The sequence below is a fragment of the Camelina sativa genome, chromosome 19, assembly GCF_030686135.1.
Source record: "Camelina sativa cultivar CO46 ecotype springtype chromosome 19, ASM3068613v1".
NCBI lineage: Eukaryota > Viridiplantae > Streptophyta > Magnoliopsida > Brassicales > Brassicaceae > Camelina > Camelina sativa.
This window is the reverse complement of record NC_141898.1, coordinates 17540899-17563384: the sequence shown is the minus strand read 5'-3', so window position 1 is coordinate 17563384 and position 22486 is coordinate 17540899. Positions and strand designations below refer to the sequence as shown.

The window sequence follows — 22486 nt, the reverse complement described above, 5'->3', positions numbered from 1 at the left end:
GGTCTTTTGCCTTTTACTTTGGCCTTTAACCAAATCAATGTTTCACACAAACTTATCCTAATTACCACCCGTCTTCTTAATTACACTCGAAGAAGGATATATGTAGCTAGTTTCCTCCTTTAGATTTTTGATCCTTCTTATCTCTCTCTAGTATTCAGTCCCTGGACAGTTTAATAATATTTACCGATGGTAAGTAAAGAAACCAGAAGCTGGCGGCCCACTTGGACGTTAAATTGGCCATTTGTTTATTTTTGTTAACCGACCAGAACATATTTATATTCACGAACTGTAATGGTAGCTAAGGTCTCTTGCTAGGTTCCCTCTACGTCGGCTTAATAGATATTGCTAGTGCTAGGTTTCTCTAGGTCTAAGTTTCTATCATCTCTCTATCCTCGTTGGATCGGCAAATCATGGGTTCATCGTCTCCCATATCGATTATTGAGGATCTCATCCCGGCGATATTGTCAAGATTGCCTTCAAAGATGGCACGTTGCAGTCAACTATTGAAAATAATTCAAAGGAAAAAGCTCTCAGACACGTTTTTCGAGGTAGGGTTTTTTCTCTTCTCTTCTCCTCCTTGCTCCTCCTGAGCTGGTGATGGCCACCACCGGCGAATCTTCTCTTCCATGACCAAGAAAAAACGTAAACTCCCTCCTCTTCTTCCAAACCCGCCACCCTCGAAACCCATCCCCAGATCTGAACCCCCTAATCCGCCCTCTCTTGAATCTGAAGTAGATCTGACAATGGCTGGTACTCCAGCTCTGTTACCATCTCTCTCTGCAAATGTCCCCACTGAACAGTCGCCCTCTCAAACCTGGGCAGAGCGAACGTACGGTGGTTCTTGCTGTTTGAAAAAGTGTGGCTCTCCTTTCCAACTCGAGTCGGGTGAGCTCTGTGTCAAAATCCCAAACAAAGTTATTGAAGATAGCAAGCCCCTTTGGCAGAGTTTTGTTATCGGTCAATTCTACCGTAAAGCTCTTTCCTTTGGAAAAATTCGTGTGGTTGTGAACCTAATCTGGAGTAAATGGCATAACGACGGTTCTGTTATGAAGCTCGGTACGCCAAATGCTTTTCTTTTCAAGATTCCTAACGCATCCACGCGACAACGAGTTCTTAAAGAAGGAATTTGGTCAATTGATGGCTCCATGATGTTCGTAGCTGAATGGTCTCCTGAGGTTATTCCGACCCTGCCGGTTCTCAAGTCAGCCCCTGTCTAGATTGAGCTCAGAAACGTCCCACTGGAATTCTATAACCCGGCAGCTCATATAGCTAGTCTAGTGAGACACCCAATTTGTTTGCACAGAGAAACTGAACAAATGACAAATGTTGAAGTTGCTAAAGTGTTCACGGAAATCAATCTATATAAGCCACTTCCTGAATTTGTGTGTGCTCAATTCGAGTCGGGCGACACAAGAAGAGTTGCAGTGTCTTGCCCTCATTTACCACCTAGAGGCCCTCTTTGCAACGAAGCTGGACACTCATCCAAGTATTGCACTAATGCACCGCCTCTATGTTCCATCTGCCATGAAGCTTATCATGCAGCTTTAATTTTCCCTAAGCGAAAAGGCAAAGAGCTGGTGACCTCGTTTACTCAGCATTCCTGTCCTGCCAACTCACTGGAAGTTATCAAAATAAAACAACAGCCAAAAATTTGGATAAAAAAATCTAAGGATGTTGGTTCCTCCTCTCTGAAAGCCTCCTCTGCTCCAGTAGCCCCACCTGACCCTGACATAAGCATCGACAGCTCAGAGGTGAAACCCCAATGTGCTGATGAGGCTGTCCCTGAGGTGATAGCGGACGCTATTGTGGAAGTCATTGATGGGATGCAGGAGAAACCCACGGATTTAGATCCTGATGGATTCGTAAAAGTCCTATCCAAAAGTCAGAAGAAGAAATTGAGAACCAAGCTCAAAAACGGTCCTATCAATGCGGGAAGGTTCTCCTTCCGTCCCTAATTACATATCTAAATATTTTTTATGATGTTGATGTTTTGTTGGAATATAAGAGGGATCAATGATCCAGATAAGCAGCAGCGGTTTAGATCTTGGTGCCAGCAGCAACGACCAGTTTTTGGTTACCTTTTGGAGACTCACGTTCTAGAACACAACGCGCAGCAGATCCTAAATAAAATCCTGCCGGGTTGGAGTCTCATCTCAAATTACGAACACCCCCATATAGGGAGAATTTGGGTGGTCAGTAGCAAACCTGTGATGCTAACTCTTTACAAGAAGTCGCGCCGGCATATCACTTGTGGTATATTTTGGCCAGACAAAGAGCTTCACTTCACGGTTTCTTTTGTTTACTGAGCATATCTGAGGTCTTAAAGACGTCAACTCTGGGACGATCTTTCAGAGATGTCGTCAAACTCGCCTCTAAGAAACTCTCCCTGGCTAGTTATTGGGGACTTCAAACAAGCTCTGCACCCTACAAGCATTCCAGAAGGGAGGACTATGAAGTCTACTCAGAAGGATGTAGAGAGCTCCAAAGTTGCATGAATCTGTGTGGTTTAATGGATCTGCCTGCTCATGGTCCAACTTACACCTGGTGGAATCACCAGCAGAGTACACCAATAGCAGAAAAACTCGATAGAATGCTGGGTAACCTTCTTTGGCTTCAAAATTACTCCAATGTAATAGCCACCTTTGAGGAACCTCTCTTTTCCGATCACGCCTCATGTTGTATCAGATTTCAAGAAAGAGGTCCCAGATTGATCAGACCTTTCCGTTTTAACCACCATCTGATGCAGCATGAAAACTTTCTTCAAGAGGTTTAAGAGTGCTTGACCTTAGAGCAGGTTCCCGGTTCTTTGATGATGTAGATATCTAGAAAGCTGAAGCTGTTAAAAGGCAAACTCAAGGAATTAAATCGTCAGACTTTCTCCGGGATTGAAAACCGAGTTCGTGTAGCCTTAGCTGACCTGAAAGGATTTCAAGCAAATCTATTAACCAACCCCATCCCTGAGCTTTCCTTAGCAGAGCGTAATGCTTACTCACGCTGGCAGAAGTTAGCAACGGCTGAAGCAACTTTTCTCCACCAAAAATCAGGTCTTAAGTGGATAACGGACGGAGATGAGAACACTAGATTCTTCCATAATAGTGTGGTGATCAAAGGCGCCTTTAGTGGCATTAAGAGGCTCAAGCTTGATGACGGGTCAGTCATCACAGACAAACCCTCCATCAAGGCGACTTGTGTGGATTATTGCACGAATCTATTTGGAACTTCCAGTCCTACGCCTTGCCTAAAATCTTGCATTCAATCCATTCATCCATTTCGCTGCTCAGAGACTCAGAGGAGATGTTTGGAAAGATCATTCACATCCGCAGAAATCAAGGATGAGTTCTTTGCCTTACCTAAGGACAAGGTTCCTGGTCCTGACGGATACACCGGCGAATTCTTTAGACATTGTTGGGGGATTATAGGAGTTGAAATAACAGCTGCAGTGCAAAGCTTCTTCACTAATGGAAAAATGGAGCCGAGTTGGAACTCTATTGCAGTGTCTATGATTACAAAGGTGACTAACGCTGAAACGGTTGCAGAATTCAGGCCCATATTTTGCCTTAACGCGGTTTACAAAGTTATATCCAAGCTTCTGGCTAAAAAGCTCCAACACATTTTACCAGAAATGATTCAAGATAACCAAACAGCCTTTATCAAGGAAAGACAAATTGTGGAAAATGTTCTCTTAGCATCAGAACTTGTGCAGGGTTATAACAACAATGGTATCTCGAAGCATGGTATGCTAAAGATAGACCTCAGGAAAGCTTTTGATTCCATCGAATGGAGCTTTATCCTGGATATTCTCATTGCAACTCAATTCCCCTCCAAGTACATTCATTGGATCAGCCAGTGCATCAGAACCACAAGGTTTTCTATTGCTGTTAATGGGGAGTTATGTGGGTACTTCAAAGGAAAGAAGGGCCTCAGACAAGGAGACCCACTTTCTTCCTACCTCTTTGTAATTGGTATGGATATCTTCTCTCGTCTACTTGATCTTCGGTTTCAAGCTGGGCAAATAGGATATCATCCAAAGGCTACCAATCCAAATGTCACACATCTTATATTTGCTGATGATGTGATGTTATTCTATGATGGAGAATCTAATTCCCTGCAGGCTATTGTTCACCTCTTAGAGTACTTCTCCAATCTCTCTGACTTGGTAATGAATAAGAGCAAGACTAAGCTTTTCCTTGTTGGTACTACAGAAGCGGACCGACAAACGCAGAGTGTCACTTATGGTTTCTCTCTCGGTACCCTCCCAGTCAAATATTTAGGGCTTCCTCTGCTCCCAAACCCCCTCTCCAGATCAGATTGTGAACTGCTAGTCAACAGAATACGGTCACGGCTGCACTCTTGGCAGAATAAGCATCTTTCATACGCAGGAAGGCTCCAACTCCACACCTCTGTCATTCAGAACATTATTGCCTACTGGTGTGATGCTTTCATCCTCCCTGCCAAATGCACTAAAGACATTGAGAAGCTTTGTAGGAAGTTCCTTTGGTCGGGTTCCCCTGATATCCCAAAGAACGCCAAAGTTAGCTGGAGGAAAGTCTGTTCTCCCAAAGAAGAAGGTGGTCTTGGTCTAAAAGACCTAAGAGCTTGGAACAAGATCTTTGGTCTTAAACTGATTTGGAATTTGTTCTCCGCTTCCGGGTCCTTGTCGGTGGCTTGGTGCCGAAAGCACAAGCTAAGAAGGAAATGTTTTTGGCGCCTCTCCCGTAAAGGTAAAGGTTCCTCGATGTGGAAGCAAATGCTAAAGCTGCGTCCCACAGCTAAAATATTCCTCTCTTGCAAACTGGGTGACGGGACAAATTGCTCTTTCTGGTACGATAATTGGACTCCTTTCGGGGAGCTAATCACCTTCCTAGGAGCATATGCCATCAGAGAATTGGGCTCCCTCTTGACTCCTTAGTGGCAAAAGCTCATACTGGGAACGATTGGATTTTCAGAGGTGCTAGGAGTCTTAACGAAGAGCTTCTCCTAACCCACCTCACTGAGATAAATATCGCTGAGAACAGAAAGGACATTTACTTGTGGGCCACACCAAATGGAGACCCCAAGGACCGGTTTCATTTCTCTGAAACTCTAGAAATGTGCAGAACGCTGGCACAAGCAAGTGTGGTTCACAAGTTCTTACCCTAAGCACTCTTTTTTAATGTGGCTATGCTGCCTAGACAGATTTCCAACTCTCTCAAGGCTTAAGAACTGGGGAATTTTGAATGATGATACTTGCCCTCTTTGTGAGATCTATTTCGAGACAAGAGATCATCTCTTCTTGAGATGTCCTTACAGCTACGACCTGTGGAGATGGTGCCTTGGAAGGTTGCAGATTCCTTTCACGGGATTCAACACCTGGGACCGGTTCCTCTTCTGGCTTCAGAGGCCATCAAATGAAGAAAAAATGAATCCTCTAAAGCTCATTTCAGCCCACGCCGTTATCTATTATATTTGGCATGAGAGAAACGCTCGCATCTTCAATGGCACTCGCACGCCGGTGGAAAGACTTTTCTCTCACTTGGACCGACGCATTCGAAACACTTTCTCTGCTAGGCACTGCAACCCGAAGCTACAAGACCTGCTTCTACTATGGTTTCGAACCTCCCCTTCCCTCCCTACCTAGTCTCTATTATTATGTAACCTATTATCCTAGTACCGGGCTTGTTCACCCCGGAGTTTAACGTTGCTGCTGCAGGCACCTATGTATCTATGTAATCGATGACCGTTAAGTTATAATACCAGAAATTTTAAGGAAAAAAAGATTGTCTTCAAAGTCAGCCGCTAGGTTTCGTTGCGTATCGAAGCTATGGGCATCAATGTTGGCTAGTCCATATTTCAAGGAGTTGTTCCGGACCAATTCCTTGGCTAAGCCACGCCTCTTATTCGCCATCGTAAAAAAAGATAAGTGGCGCTTCTTCTCGTTGCCTCAGCTTCACAACCCATGCGAAAAGTCGTCGTCGACTCTTGTAGCAGCCGCCGACTTTCATGTGAAGTTCCCTCGAAAGATCCATCATAATAGTAACCGATTATATTTTGCACATGGATACGCCTCTGGTTTGATCTATTTCAGTGGTGCTTCGTCCGACGATAAACTTGTGTTATGTAACCCCAACACAGGAGGGTATGCAGTCTTACCTTCTCTGAAACGTTACCGAAAGACGTATAGTTTTTTCATGTTTGAACCGATTGATAAGCAATTCAAGATATTGTTCATGGTTTATTCTTGTTGTGATCGTAATCATAAGATTCTTACAATAGGAACCGGAGATATGAAGTGGAGAACGATAAAATGTGCCTTGCAGCATGAAATCGCAAGTGAAGGCATATGCATCAATGGGGTTTTTTTTTACTTGGGTGAGACGTTCTCTCGGAATAATGATGATCACGTTTTAAAGTCTGATTATGTGATAGTTTGCTTTGACATTAGGTCTGAAAAATTCACCTTTTTTGACACAGAAAGGTTTTGTAGATTGATAAACTACAAGGGCAAATTAGCTGTGATTTATTTCGAAGATGATGTAAACACTCTTTCGTTTCTTTATAGGAAGAGATATCATGTCGAGGCTGATGCCATTAATAAGTTGCATGTGTGGGTTCTAGAGGATGTTGAGACACAGGAATGGTCTAAATATGCTTATACTTGGACCGACGATAAATTTTTCCGTCGTCGACACGTAAAGGTTGCTGGAGTGACTGCTTGGGGTGAAATTGTTTTTTCGATGGACAAGTATACACCTAAAGAACCATTTTATGTTTTCTACTTCAATCCCGAAAGGAACACTCTCCAACGTGTTGAAATCCAAGGTTTTGGTGAAGCGTGTTGTAGCGTTTACACATTTGTAGACCATGTATAAGATCTTCATGTTAACGATTTAGAACTACTCAAGTCATTCCATGCTCCATCTGTGAAGAGAGAAGAATCAGAATTTGATTCAGATTATACAGAATCAGAATCAGACTACTGACTGACTGAGAAGGGAAAGGAGAAGAAGCAATGGACATGTCACTTTCGGCTCTTATCTATGCGTTTTGTTTTTTTTATTTCAATCTTAATTATCTGTTCGTTTTTGCTCTTATGATATGTACCCTATCTCATATTAGATATTATAATAAAGCAAGTCCGATCGACCCTATCTTCTTCTTTTTTTAAGCTCATATAATTTTTTTTGTGCATATGAGTATACTTGAAGCTATTTATGTTCTTGAAGCTTTGGTTGCTGTATCTCAGTATCTGTATTTATCATTGTGCATAGTATACTTGACGGCACGTGTATAATTTAGATTTAACTAAGCGCCTCCCATATATTGATATCGGTTTCAATTTTGTTGATGCTGAATCAAGTTCTAAGAGGAATATATGCCCACTAGTTAATTATCACTATAAAGAGGATTCTTGTACGAGAGAAAGAAAAACAAAATTATAGTTTCAGTAACATATTGCTCAGTCAATTAGTTTAGAGACGACATTGTCAACCCTACAGTATTTTGTCTCAGCAGTAGAATGTGAGATGCCTCTTAAAAAATTATGATATTTAATCATATAATGAAACCACAATCTCCTAAAGCAATGACGCAAGTAGTGCTTGAGCAGCATAAACAATCCATGAATCAATGTGATGTAAGTGTAAAACGTCGCAAAATGATCTGTCTCTAATTTTTCATTATTACTACAACCTCGAATCAAAGTATTGTAAGGAAAAAAAAATCCGAAACCAACCCAATTACCCAATATTGATAATCCTTATAACTTCTTCAACTTCCTTTCCTTGCACAATACATCGAACACTCTTTGAGATTTGTTAAGAATCGCAGTCCATATATGCTCATATGATGCAAACAAATACAATAAGATTCAATTTTGATAACAAACTTAGAAAGCTCATCAATTGACAGCAACATCTCACCAGGAAATAGAAAAGAATGGTATTTTTAGTCTCCAATCGATCATGAGAAAGCACCAATTCATCAAATAAAATTCTCTAATTGAGTTTTTAGGCCTTCTACAAGGCACATTTTTTAGAGGGTCTTTAATTAAAAAGTAATACGTGTCAAAATTGGATCAAGTTTGTCAAAACAATATGTCAACAGCTCTACCTTCATTCTCGGATCCATAATGGCTCCAATGGAAAGAATGGTACTATATTCTTTCCAGTACTTGTCAAATTTTGTCCTCATTTCATTTGCCATAGTTTACAATTCCAAATTTCCATCATTTGAATAACTATTCAGCAAGCATTCGATCTTCCAAATTTGTGCAAAATACAAGTTGGCCGTAGGATAACTTGTACCTGAAAAGGACTTGAAAATGTTTAACAAACATTTAATATTCTAAATCATATATAAAGCTGAAATATGATAACTTGTACCTGAAAACAGTTTGGTGATATCGTAGAACGGTTCTAAGAAAGCATAAATCCTTTCAGCTTTATCCCATTCTTCATTTGAGGGACAGAACTTGTAACTCCTATCAGCCCTTTCTAGTAGGGAGAAAGCTCGTCGATATTTTATTACACTACCAAGCATCAAATAGGTAGGATTCCATCTGGTGGTAACATCCATCTTCAAACCAGCTGCATACTTAAGACCAACATCTAGAACACATTCTTTGAATAAATCTTTTCTTCCTTCTGACCACTTAATCCATTTCACTGTCTCTGGAATCTTATGCAAAGGACCCTCAACAAATTTTAAGCCAACTTGCACTATAAGGTTGAGGTCATGAGAAGAACATCTGATATGAAAGAATTCACCATCACAGAGCAAACCATGACGTGATGAGAGTTGATCTTTAAGTATGTTTTGCATAGTATCATTAGAGGATGCATTGTCAAGCGTAAGAGAAAATATCTCTTCTCTATTCCCCAATCTTCCAAACAACTAAGTACCTTTTTAGCCAACTCAAATCCTGAATGTTGTGGAGGCATAGCACAAAATGAGATTATTTTACTCTTTAGCTTCCAACTATCATCCACATAGTGAGCTGTCAACATATATATCCCTCGATACTGATTGATCTCCACACATCACATGTCAAACATATCCTATTCCCAACTTTGGCTAGCTTGATACGATCATGAGACCATCTAAGATGATCCTTGAGTCTTGTTCAACACAAACGAAGTCGAAGATCAATTCTTCCAGCCAAACGACTATATGAGATACATTCTTACCTCATTTGGAGCATATCTCGAAGTGGAATCAGTCCAATCAAAGTTCGGATGAAGGAGTTATTTATATTACAAAAATGTGAACTCATGGCTACTCAATTTGAACATACGAGCATTCAACGGAGGATTCAGACCAAGTCAGAAGGATTCAAGGTATGAACCAAACTGTTCTGGAATCTTGATCCATTCTGAAACCATAGAGAATTGGAATCACATTGACATCAATTCATATGTAAAAGATATGGATATTTCAAGTCAATGGATCTATCTCAGTCCCAGTTTCACCTTTAAGACAAAGATCGTGTTACACAGACCAACTCAGAAACAATTTCGACATGAAACCACTTGGAGGAAGTTAATGGATCTCATATGTTTCCAACAAGCTCAGAAACAGAAGATTTGGCCCACGAAATACAAGGATACGCTTCATTGGCCAAAGAAAGTGAATCTAGTTCTACACTTGAAAAGACTAAGGTCCAATTGGTTTAGGAGCTTCCAGAATTATGTTTGGCAACCAAGAGGTGTTTCTACTAATCCCAAGGGGAAGAAATAGTACAGCTCATGTTGTTTCTCATCAGCAAGTTGGACCAAATAGTCAAAGTCAAAGAAGATCAAGGAAACACTTAATGGGTTAATTGACGAGCTTATGGTCAAAGAGAACATGAGAATTTCTATTGGGGATGATATTTATCAAGTCCAGCCCAGTTTGAGCCTAATACAAGTCCAAGAAAGCCCAAAATAATCACTTTATTTTGTGGTCAAAGAAAAGTGACGAAAGTAAGAGATAAATGCATAAAGAGTCACTTTGTTGGGAAAGAAACATGCACTAAGAGTTGGGTCTTCATTCAACTTAGTATCTTTAATGTTTTTAGTTTCAAGAATAATCAATACTTGACTTTGTGACCAAGTTTTCTATCTCTTTATAAACACACTAGGTCTTGAAAATATTTTGATTAAATTTATATATGATTGATAACAGTAATAAAAATATTATTTTATAGAAAACTTTAGATTACTATTAATGAAAAAATTAAATTTCAGATACCCAATTTTTTAAAATAGAAAAATCAGTTGTGTTATAAAATCAAATCTGATAAAAAATCTTGAATTTAACTCACATCCAATCGAGGCGAATCAAACTGGTGACCTCACATATCCTAAACATTTCTTTGACCACCAGAAAAACAGAACAATTTTGTAATCATGAATTTATCTCATTTTTCATATTTAATTGATCGCTATTACCTATGTTTTCGTGTTTTTTATTCAATGTTTTCTTATTCTTCATATTCTTTCTTGTCGTTTTCATTGTCAAATTTTATGGTAATTATCATCGTTACTTTTACCGTCTGGTTCTTCGTTATACTCTTCTTCTTCTTCCTCATCAACTTCTTCATATTCTTAAACTTTTAAATGTTTAATACAGATTAAATATTTGAAATATTTTAAACTTTAAATGTAGTTTAAATATTTGTAACATTTTTTTTATAGAGTTAAATATTAATGATACTTTAATTTTTTATAGATTTTAAATAGTTATAATATTTTAACATTTTTATGGAGGTAATTATAATATTTTTAAACATTCTATAATAAATATTTAAACCTTTAAAATTTTAAATTTAAAATAAATTAAATAAAACTTCGAAATTTGGAAACTTGATAAATAAGCATAAATCAAGAAAAATTGATAAAATTATAGTTAAAAACATATTAGTTTTATTTATAATGGTTCTCAGCCATAGTCTAAAATTATCTAGTCGATGTGGGACGTACATATTTCTTTTATTTCTATAGATTTTACTTTTTATGTTTTCGTTTTCTAAAAAAACTTAATAATATAGATTACTACTATATTTACAAAAATGTTATTAGTGAAATATCTAATTCTTATTGGTTTTTTAAATCCTATATGGACACCTTTAGGAGTTTATAGCTTCGGCTTGTTATTAGTATAGATATAATATTTTTAAATTTCTATGGAGGTTAAGTAATTGTAAAATTATAAAACATTCTATGAAGTTTAAATATTTTTAATATTTGAACCTTTTAAAAGTTTCAATATTTATAATATTTTAAACTTTTAAAATTTATAAATTATAATTTTTTTGAAACCTTTTAAAAGCTAAGAAATTTTTAAAATTATATAACTTATAATATTTTGAAACCTTTAAAAGCTAAGATTTGTAGAAGTTTCAATATTTATAATATTTTAAACTTTTAAAAGGTTTCGAAATATAATATTTGAACCTTTTAAAAAGTTTCAATATTTATAATATTTTAAACTACAAAAATTTAAAAATTATAATATTTAAAACTTTTTAAAAGCTAAAAACTTTTAAAAGTTTCAATATTTATAGTATTTAAACTTTTAAAATTTTAAATATTATAATATTTTTTTCTGAAACTTTTTAAAGTTTTAATTTGATCAAATTAAAAACCGGATTAATCCGAACAAAACTTTTAAATTTGGATGCATGATAAATCAAGCTTTCCTGCTCATTCGTTATTGGAATCATATTAATCTAATTTATATTGGTTCTGAACCATTGTCTAAAATTTTTTTAGCCGATGTGAGATATTGTACATAGTTCTTTTATTTCCATAAATTTAAAACTTTCCTTTTTCTAAAAAATTCTGCTAATTTAAAAAATGTTAATGAATGACATGTCAAATCATGATAGGTTGTTTAAAATAATTCTTAATATAGAAACTTCTAGAAATTGTAAAAAATGTTAATGAGTGATATGTCAAATCGTGATAGGTTATTTAAAATCCTATGTGGACAGCTTTAGGAGTTTATAGCTCATACTTTTATTTTTAAAAGCTAAAAACTTTTAAAAGTTTCAATATTTATAATATTTAAACTTTTAGAATTTTGAAATATTATAATATTTTTTTGAAACTGTTTAAAGTTTTAATTTGATCAAATAAAAAACCGGATTAAACCGAACAAAACTTATAAACTTGGACGCATGATAAATCAAGATTTCCTGTTCATTAGTTGTTGGAAGCATATTAATCTTATTTATACTTGTTCTGAACCATTGTCTAAAAGATTTCTAGCAGATGTGGGATATTGTGGTTAGTTCTTTGATTTCCATAAATTTAAAATTTTCCTTTTTTCTAAAAAATTCTGTAAATCTAAAAAATGATAATGAATGGCATGTCAAATCATGATAGGTTGTTTAAAATAATTCTTAATATAGAAAATTCTGGAAATTGTATAAAATGTTAATAAGTGATATGTCAAATTTCTATTGGTTGTTTAAAATCCTATGTGGATGGCCTTAGGAGCTTATAACTCCTAGTTTTTTCTAAAAAATTCTGTAAATCTAAAAAATGTTAATGAATGACATGTCAAATCATGATAGGTTGTTTAAAATAATTTTTAATATAGAAAATTTTGGAAATTGTATAAAATGTTAATAAGTGATATGTCAAATTTCTATTGGTTGTTTAAAATCCTATGTGGACGGCCTTAGGAGCTTATAGCTCATACTTTTTGTTAGTATAGATTTAAAAATAACTTTTTAAATTTCGAAATTTTTCGATAATTATCTTTTTACGGTATTAATTATTTTTAAAACAAAATATTTTGTTATTGGTTGTAATCTCAAATTCCTCCTATTAAATATTAACCTTTACACATGTCAAAATCTCAGATTGATAACTTGACACATGTCCAAATCCTGTTAATGACTAATTTTCAAAACCCAACTTTATATAATAAGATGTAATCTCATTTGAGAAAATCATTCAATCCAAGAAGTCTTTTATCTTTTATTTGAGAGTGGTAAACTCCCTTTGTTCCTTTTGGAACTTGTTCTTTCTCCTTGGTGGGTTACATCAAAGAATTCTCCTTGGTGGGTTACATCAAAGAGTTTTCGGTATATCAAGTGATTCTGCCACACTTGACGTTGTCATTCATTAGATGAGGATTGAAGATTCGTTACAAGAGAGTCTAGGGCACAAGGATTTTCGGGATTCGTCTCACGCCTTGTCATCTGTCTCCGCGAAGCTTCTATCTTAAGTTCCACCGTCTTGCTTTGTTTGGTTTGTTTCAAGAGAGTTTAGGGAATAAGGATTTTTGAGTTTATCTCACGCCTTATAATCCAGCTTCGCGAGCCATCGCAATTCTAGGACTATTAGTCTACCTACCTTACAGCGTCGATTCCTTGGCAGAATCACATCGTAACTCTTGCTTCATTTGTTCTTTGCGAATCCCATGGAATTTAAGCACGTCCGCCACTGCAGTATTTCTACTAATTGTTCTATACTCAGGATTTAGATACTTCAAGAGTTCCCTAACCCGTGGATACTCTACAAAAGAGAACGGCAAGTCATGGCATATAATAACCAATGTTATCAATTCACGAACAACAGAATGATCAATCTTTCTTGATGCTAATCTTCCTTCTGCAGCAATCAATGTTTGCCTCACATCACCATTTCTTGCTCTTTTCTTACATCCTTTTGCGTGGCGGTTTAACGGTTGATGTTCCATGGTTTTTTTCCACCACAAGTATTCCAGCACAATGCTTGCATTTAACAGTTTCTTGACCTGATCACTGTTCTTTCCATTAAGATCGAAGTGATTCCAAACAGGTGAAGTAAAGCGACATGTCCTTCTTTTAACTTTTCCATTACTCTTCGTTTTCTTCTTCTGAGGAGATATGTCCTCATCAGTAAACTCGTCTGATTCAACATCATGAACATCATGATCATCCATGTCCATTTTAATTAATTCCTGTAAAAATATATTTTAATCAAGCACTATCATCAAAACAAGACCATTATGAATGAATAAATATTATTTAAAGATATGGTAGGAAAAGCATATTATTCAAGTATACGTATAACTAAAACTTCAAAGAAAACATCTCACAACATAAGGCCTCAACGTTTGTTTGTGATCTAGAAAAGAACTATATTGTTTGTAGCTTTTAGTGACGCAAAATTAAAACAATAAATGTACACATAGACAAACTTATATAATCTTCATGCGTATGATTAAACAAATAATTTTACTAAAATGATTAACGAGATAGTGTACTTACGTATTGTCAATTACAATGAAGGTTGATATGAGTGTAAGTTCGAAACCAATTTTTTTCTTAGATTTATATAGTACGGCACCATTAAAAAAACTAGGGTTAGGGTTTTAAGTCAATTAGTAGATAAACTAAAATGTTAACAAATAAAAATAATTTAAAAAATTACTATATTTTTAAGGGTTTTTCGGGTTAAACCAAGTCCGGTCGGACTAAGCCCAAAAAACCCTAAAACCTAAAAAACCCAAAAAACCTTAAAATCCAAGTCTGAACATATATATTTAAATTCGAACCCAGTATTTTTCAAGACCCTAATTGATATGCCTACTTAAACGAGAGACGTATCTATCTTTTTCTTCTTTTTTTCTATTTTTTTTCATTATTCTAATTGTGAGAGACTGTGTTAGAAACCTCTATCGAGGTGCTCTTACAACCACTAACTAGATACACCACAACGATGGCTAGTTCATAACGCAGGTCAATTTGGTTGACAAAATAGAATATAGATCTTGATGAGACTGAGAACAGTTATTGAAACAAGGGAAGGCGTGGCTTTGTCGGCAAGGTGTTCCAAGAAAGGTCATTGAGAAAATCTAACCGGGACGATCAAGATCTCATGTGCTTGAATGTGGCTCCAGAACCTACGGTTTAATTTAGAATATTTTTTCCTCCCAAATTGAGAAAATATGATTTTTGACTGTGAAATTGCGAGACTTATGTTTTCTGTCAAACCCACGAAACATTATTCCATGATGTTTTTCGTCCAAATGCCCAAAATTGCAGAATTACGTTTTTTATTAAAATCACAAAATTACATAATTAAGTCCAAATGCCCAAAACTGCAAAAAAAAAAAAAAAAAAATTGCTTTAATATAATTTTAGTGGAGCTGACTAATGCAATTGCAAACATTAATATGATTGTCGTGAAGCTCACTAAAGCAATTGCAAACATTAATATGATTTTAGTGGAGTTGACTAATGCAATTGCGACTTATAAATTAAAATTGTAATACCTCACAGGTAATTATAGCTTTGCACTTATAGTATCTGGGAATCGAATCCACAAAAACTCTAAACTTACACATTATATTGTATTGTTTTTTAATTACACTAAATAAGATGGTTTGTATTAGAATAGCAATGCAAAAATAAATAAAAGCTTTGAAAGTTTTCATATGTAAAAATATAATGTTGATTTTGAGGAAGATTTTGCACTAGTTGCTAGGATCGAGACTATAAGAGTCCTAATTGATCTCGCAGCTTCACATGGATGGGAAATCCATCATCCTGATTTAAAAACAGTCTTTCTTCATAGAGAACTCAAGAAGACTATTTATATTAGTCAACATAAAGGATTTGAGAAAAAAAGAAGTGAAGGAAAAGTCTACAAGCTAAACAAATCTTATATGGCTTAAGATAGGCGCGTAGAGCATGGAACAAGCTGAATCATATTCTGGAGAAGCTACAGTTTTTCAAGTGTTCAAAAGAACCCTTAGTATATCGGAAGAAAGCCGATAAAGATCTCTTAATTAAAGGAGTTTATGTTGATGACCTGTTTGTCACAGGAACAATTTTAGTTGTGATTAACAAATTTAAGGAGGAGATGACTGCTAAATTTGAGATAAGTGATATTGGGAGATTGACATATTATCTTGGTATGCAAGTATGTCAACATCAAAATGGCATAACACTAAGTCAAGCTCGGTATGCTCACAAAATTTTGGAGGAAACAGGGATGTCCAACTGCAACTCGGTTCTTATACCGATGGAGACAGAGCTAAAGTTATCGAAAGCCGAGAATGAAGAAGAGATTGATGCAATATTGTATAGGAATAATGTGGGGTGTTTATGTTACTTGCTACACACTAGGCCAGATCTATCTTATCGCGTGAGGATATTGAGTCGATATACGCAGAGTCCGAGACAATCACATGGAGTAGCAATGAAACATTGCTTAAGATACTTGAGGGGAACCACTCATCTTGGACTGTCTTATGACATGAAGTGAAGGTGCCGAAACTAATAGGCTAAAGTGATAGCAGCCATAACATCAACCCTAATGATGGAAGAAGTACTTCATGGCACATATTCTATCTTGGTGGGAGTCCGATCACATGGTGCTCGCAGAAGCAGGATGTGGTAACCTTATCCTCTTGTGAAGCAGAATTCATGGATGGAACTGAGGCTGCAAAACAAGCAGTATGGTTGCAGGACTTGTTGGTCGAAATCACTGGATCTGTGGAGGAAAAGGTTGTCATTCAGATTGACAACCAATCAGCAATAACTCTTACTAAAAACCCTGTTTTTCATGGTAGAAGTAAGCATATTCATAGGCGCTATCACTTCATAAGAGAACGTGTTGAGAGTGGTCAGATTGAGGTTGAGCATGTTCCGGGAAATGAGCAGAGAGCAGACATACTTACAAAGGCCTTAGACAAAAACAAGTTCAAGGTAATGAGAAACTTCATGGGAGTTCAAGATTTGTCAAAATTGAGTTTCAAGCTTAAGGAGAAGATTGTTGGAGTAAGCTTGAGAGAAGCTTGAAATGGAAGTTAATCATAGTCCTAACATAATTGTGCTTACAAAAAGATAAGGATCAAAGTGTATTAAGGAGATATTTAAATATGAGTGATTCCTATTATGATTAGGAATAGAAAAGTTATATATAAGACTATGTTAAGATGTGATATAGCTTAAGAGGTTTTGTGAGAAAGAGAGATTGAAAACTTAAGTTTTTGAAATAGTTTTCTTAAACTAATAAAGTGAGTTATACTTTATAAATCTTGTGTTCTTAAACAAACCTATTTTCTATTGTCTTCTCAATTTCACTCAAAGAAGAATGCTTTTTCTTATCCCGGATATATGTAGCTATAGTTTCCTCCTTAAGATTTTTGATCCTTCTTATCTCTCTCTCTAGTAATCCCTGGACAGGTTAGTATTTTATTTACCGATGAAGAAACCAAAAGCTGGCGGCCCACTTGGACGTTAAATTAGCCCATTTGTTTGTTTTTGTTAACCGACTAAAATCCGAACATATTTATATTCACGATCTGTAGCTAAGCTCTCTTGCTAGGTTTTCTCTCTACGTCGTCTCCTAATATATTCTATTGCTATAGGTTTCTCTAGGTCTAAGTTTGTATCATCTCTTTTTCTTCGTTGGATCGGCAAATCATGAGTTCACAAAACCAAAACCAAAAAAAAATCATGTTTTCATTATCATCGACTAATGATCTCATCCTGAAGGAGATATTGTCGAGATTGCCTTCAAAGTCAGTGGCAAGGTTTCGTTGCGTCTCGAAGCGATGGGATTCAATATTGAGTAGTCCATATTTCACGGAGCTGTTCTTGACCAGGTCCTTAGCTAACTATGAAGCACGGGGACAGCAGTTCCATGACGTCACCCCTCTCGGAAACGTTTCAGGTACCGGGACGGCGAAGAAACGGCATGGAAACGTCTCCGGGACGTTTCGCACACGGTGGAGACGGCAACAGTTTATGGGGACGGCAACGGTTCTAATCAAAAACGTTTCTGAAACGTTTCTTTTGTAAAATAGGAAATTTAACTGTTTTTTCTTCCACTGTCCCAAAAAGAAAAGAAAAATTAACCTTTTAAATATTGTCTAATTAGGGTTTACAAATATCAATGTTATATATATATATATGTCTCAACTCTCAAGCTTCTTAATAATTTAATATAAGTCAAATCTTTGTTTAATCAGTGTTTATAGATCGAAACAACGAAACTTATAAACATAGTAGTTGATAAGTTACGTAACTTACGTTTATATATTTTATATTGTTTGATTATATATTTTATAATCGTTGGTTGATTATTAACTTACGTCTACGTAACTTTTTAATATTTATATGTAGGTTGATTATTGATATGGCTACTCAAGAAAACAGTGATAATGTCGATATTGATAGTGGATCTAGTCAAAATGGTGAAGCTCCATTATGGGCTTACGTGACTAAAATTCAGAAGCAAGGAACAACAGGAGGAACTTGGAAGTTTAAGTGTAAGATATGTAATGAAACCAAGGGGGGATCTTATTCGAGAGTGAGAGCACATCTGCTTGGATTGAAAAACGCTGGTGTAAATTATTGTCCGAAAGTAACTAAGAGTGAAAGACAAAAGATGCAAGGGTTAGAAGACGATTTTGAGAAGAAGAAAAACGAGAGTGGAGCTAGAGAGGTTCCTTTACCTTGTGAAACAAGTTTTAGCTCTAAAAAAAGAAAGTCTGTCATCTCCCCTATTGAGAAAGCATTTGGTATTGAAATCAGAGACCAGTTGGATCAGGAAATTGCAAGGATGTTTTACACAGGAGGATTGCCATTTAATCTTGCAAGAAATCCGCATTATCACAGGTCCTACCAGTTTGCTGCTTCCCACAACATTGATGGTTATGTGCCTCCTGGTTATAATAAGTTGAGGACAACTTTGCTACAGAAAGAGAGAACTCATGTTGAGAAGTTATTAGAACCACTAAAGCTAACATGGAAAGAAAAAGGATTGACGATTGTGTCAGATGGTTGGAGTGATCCTACAAGAAAACCTCTGATTAATTTCATTGCTACTTTTGCTAGTGGTCCTATATGTCTCAAGGCTGTGAATTGTTTTGGCGAAGTGAAAGATAAATTCTTCATTTCTGATTTGATGAAAGAGGTTCTCAATGAGGTGGGTCATTAAAACGTCGTGCAAATCATCACTGATAATGCAGCAAATTGTAAGGCGTCCGGTGATATTATTGAATGCATGTTTCCTCACATCTATTGGACATCATGTGTTGTCCATACACTTAATCTGGCCTTGAAGAACATATGTGCAGCAAAGAATGTGGAAACGAATGTCGTAACATATGATGAATGCAGTTGGATAACAATAATTCATGACGATGCGATGGCAATAAAAAATTTCATCATGAACCACAACATGAGGCTGTCAATGTTCAACAAGTTCAGTCCTCTTAAATTACTATCAGTTGTTGATACTCGTTTTGCTTCCATCATTGTGATGCTTAAGAGATTGAAGCTTATCAAAAGAGGTCTTGAAGCTATGGTCATAAGTGAGGAGTGGTCTACGTATAAAGAGGATAATTGGGGGAGAGCAAGCTTTGTTAAAGAGAAGATTGTGGATGATGATTGGTGGGAAAAAGTTTCTTATATCATTGATTTCACAAGACCTATATATGATATGATTAGGTTTTGTGACACTGACAAGCCATGCCTTCATTTGGTGTATGAGATGTGGGATTCTATGATTGAGAAGGTGAAGCTTGAGATCTACAAGAAAGAAAACCGTCAAATGTCTGAATATAGTGTCTTTTACACTGTTGTTTATGAGATCTTAGTGGCTCGTTGGACGAAGAATAACACTCCCCTACATTGTCTAGCTCACTCTTTAAATCCTAGGTAAATTTTAAATTATGTGTTTAACCTTTTTGTTTTATTTCATTGACAATATATAATAGTTTTCATTTGTTGCAGATTTTATAGTGATGTATGGCTTAATGAGGATGCTACAAGAAAAGGTCCCCATAGAGATGATGAAATCTCTCGTGAGAGGATAAAATGCTTTCGAAGATTGTTTCCTAATGATGATGAGCATACTAAGGTTCTTAATGAGTATGCATTATTCTCCATGAGGACTGGTCATTTTGCAGATTTATCATGCATTGTCGGAATGGGTACTATGGAACCCTTTCGTTGGTGGGCTAACTTTGGTGCTGATACTCCATGTCTCCAAGCTTTGGCTTTTAAATTGCTTGGTCAACCTAGTTCATCATCTTGTGCTGAGCGCAATTGGAGTACTTACAACTTTATTCACTCACTCAGAAGAAATAAGTTAAATCCAAGCCGTGCTGAAGACTTGGTTTACATCCACCACAATCTACGCCACTTATCAAGGAATTCTGGTCAATATGAGGATGAAAAGACCAAGATGTGGGATGGTGGTGGAGATTCATATGATACCATGGAAGATGTCGGATTTTTGGAGTTTGCTAATCTTTCATTAGATGAGCCCGATCTTGAGAATGAGTTTCCCAAAGAATAATTTATTTTAACTATTATTTAATATATTATAGTCATGTTTTGTTTCATGAAATTTTTTTTATAAATGACTTTATTTATTTTATTTTACTAATATATGGATATTTTTATATTTTATATATTATAAAACTGACATACCCATACCCCTAAATATTTACTTAGCCGTTTCCCGTCCCCGTCTCGGTGCAGCATAGTTGGCTAAGCCACGCCTCTTATTCGCCATCGCAGAAAACGGCAACGAACAAGTAGACGTCTGTGTGTGGAACTTCTTCTCGCTGCCTCAGCTTGAGTATCCATATGAGCAATCATCGTCGTCGACCCTTGTAGCAGCCGCCGAATTTTATGTGCGATTCTCTCCAGGCAAAGTACGGATCAATCATCTTACTAACCTAAAATATTTTTCATGTGGCTACGCCTCTGGCTTGCTCTATATGTATGGTGATCGATACCAAGCTAGACCTGTGATATGTAACCCCATCACGGGACGGTATGCGATCTTACCTAATCGTTATACCTACAGAAAGGCTTATAGCTTTTTCGGGTTTGACCCAATTGACAAGCAATACAAGGCATTGTCCATGGCTTATCCATCTGGTCCTGGTCATCATAAAATTCTTACATTTGAAGAAGATGGAGATTTGATGTGGAGAAGGATCAAGTGTCCCTTACGACATGATATTAAGAGTGATGGGGTATGCATCAATGGGGTTTTGTATTACTTGGCTGAGACGTCGGAATGTGCTCATGTTATGACGTCTGAATATATGATAGTTTGTTTTGATGTTAGGTCTGAAAAGTTCACCTTTATTGATGTAGAAAGGTTTTGTCGATTGATTAACTATAAGGGCAAATTAGCTGTGATTTTTTGGGATGATGATGAAGACATTTATGAGAAGTGTCATTTGGAGTCGGATGTCTACATTTATATTGAGAATAGTCTCGACGCTGAAGCTATTAGTGAGTTACATGTGTGGGTTTTAGAGAATGTTGAGAAACAGGAATGGTCGAAATATGAGTACACTTGGACCGATGATAGATTCTTCCGTTTTCACGTTTTCGTCGTTGGAGCGACTGCTTCGGGTGAAATAGTGTTTTCAATGCGCAAGTATATATCTAACGAACCGTTTTATGTTTTCTATTTCAATCCCGAAAAGAAGACACTCCAACGTGTTGAGATCCAAGGTTTTGGTGAAACTTTTAAGAAATGTTTTAGCGTTCGCACTTTTGTAAACCACGCAGAGGATCTTGATGCTAATGATTTAAAACTACTCAAGTCAGTCCATCCTCCATTGGTTGAACCATCAGATTCAGATTCAGACTAAGAAGTGCGAAGGGACAAGGAGAAGAAGATAGGGATGATCATTGGAGTTAGGTGATAGCATTGGGCAATTAGGCATGTCATTTTTGTGTTCTTATCTGTACATACGTTTTTATTGTCAACCTTATTTATCTATTCGTTTATCCTCCTTTTAATATGTACCTTTTTTATTTTTACTATATTATAATAAATCAAGTTTTTTTTCAAATCTAAGTGTTCGTCATTGAAATCCATGCTTGGAGATTTAATCTAAGTGTACATACTTGTTGCTGTATTGTCTTTGCTCTTGTTCATTCGTTCTTCATTGCAGCACAGAAATATAGTGATTTTTCTTCTTTAACGATCGAGCTTTCTTCATTTTGGTATCAAGAAGATGGTTTTGTTGCTTCTCTTAGTTGTCTCTCTACTTTACTTTTAATCTTTGATTCTTCCAGATTATATATGTGGTCTGTTGTTTTTACAAAGTGTTGTTGGGTTTATCATTTCTGTGTGATAATGACACTAATTTCACGGTGAGATTTGAAACTTTGGTCTCAAATACTTTGAACTTGATACGGAGCGGGAGCTTCTAACTATGATGAATGCTTTGGTCTCAAATACTTAGATGCAATGTGTAAAAAGTTCTACCAATTCCTGGTTTATATTAGTCTCAGTTTTGGCTCTTCATGGTTCTTAAATTATGCAGAATTTCTTGGTAGCTTAGTTTTGACAGGTTGAAACATTTGGTTCTCTGTATCAGTAGGTCTTGTCTTAAACATCTTGCCAGCTGTCTACTTTGGTTATCTGTTTTTGGGGTCTCAAAAACATGGTTTTGTTGCTTCTCAGTTCTTTCTCTTTCTGAATGCGAGAGGATCTATGCTTTATTTTTCAACTTTGTTTCCTGTGTAGATAAGGATCTGTCC

General features: G+C 36.3%; 2 pseudogenes; both read left to right on the top strand.

Annotated features, from left to right (window-relative positions):
• Positions 1 to 410: 410 nt before the first annotated feature.
• On the top strand, positions 411 to 6959 carry LOC104768076 (F-box protein At2g23160 pseudogene; annotated as a pseudogene).
• A 12177-nt stretch (positions 6960 to 19136) lies between these two features.
• Positions 19137 to 21654, top strand: LOC104768078 (F-box protein At2g15640 pseudogene; annotated as a pseudogene).
• The last annotated feature ends 832 nt before the right edge of the window (positions 21655 to 22486 follow it).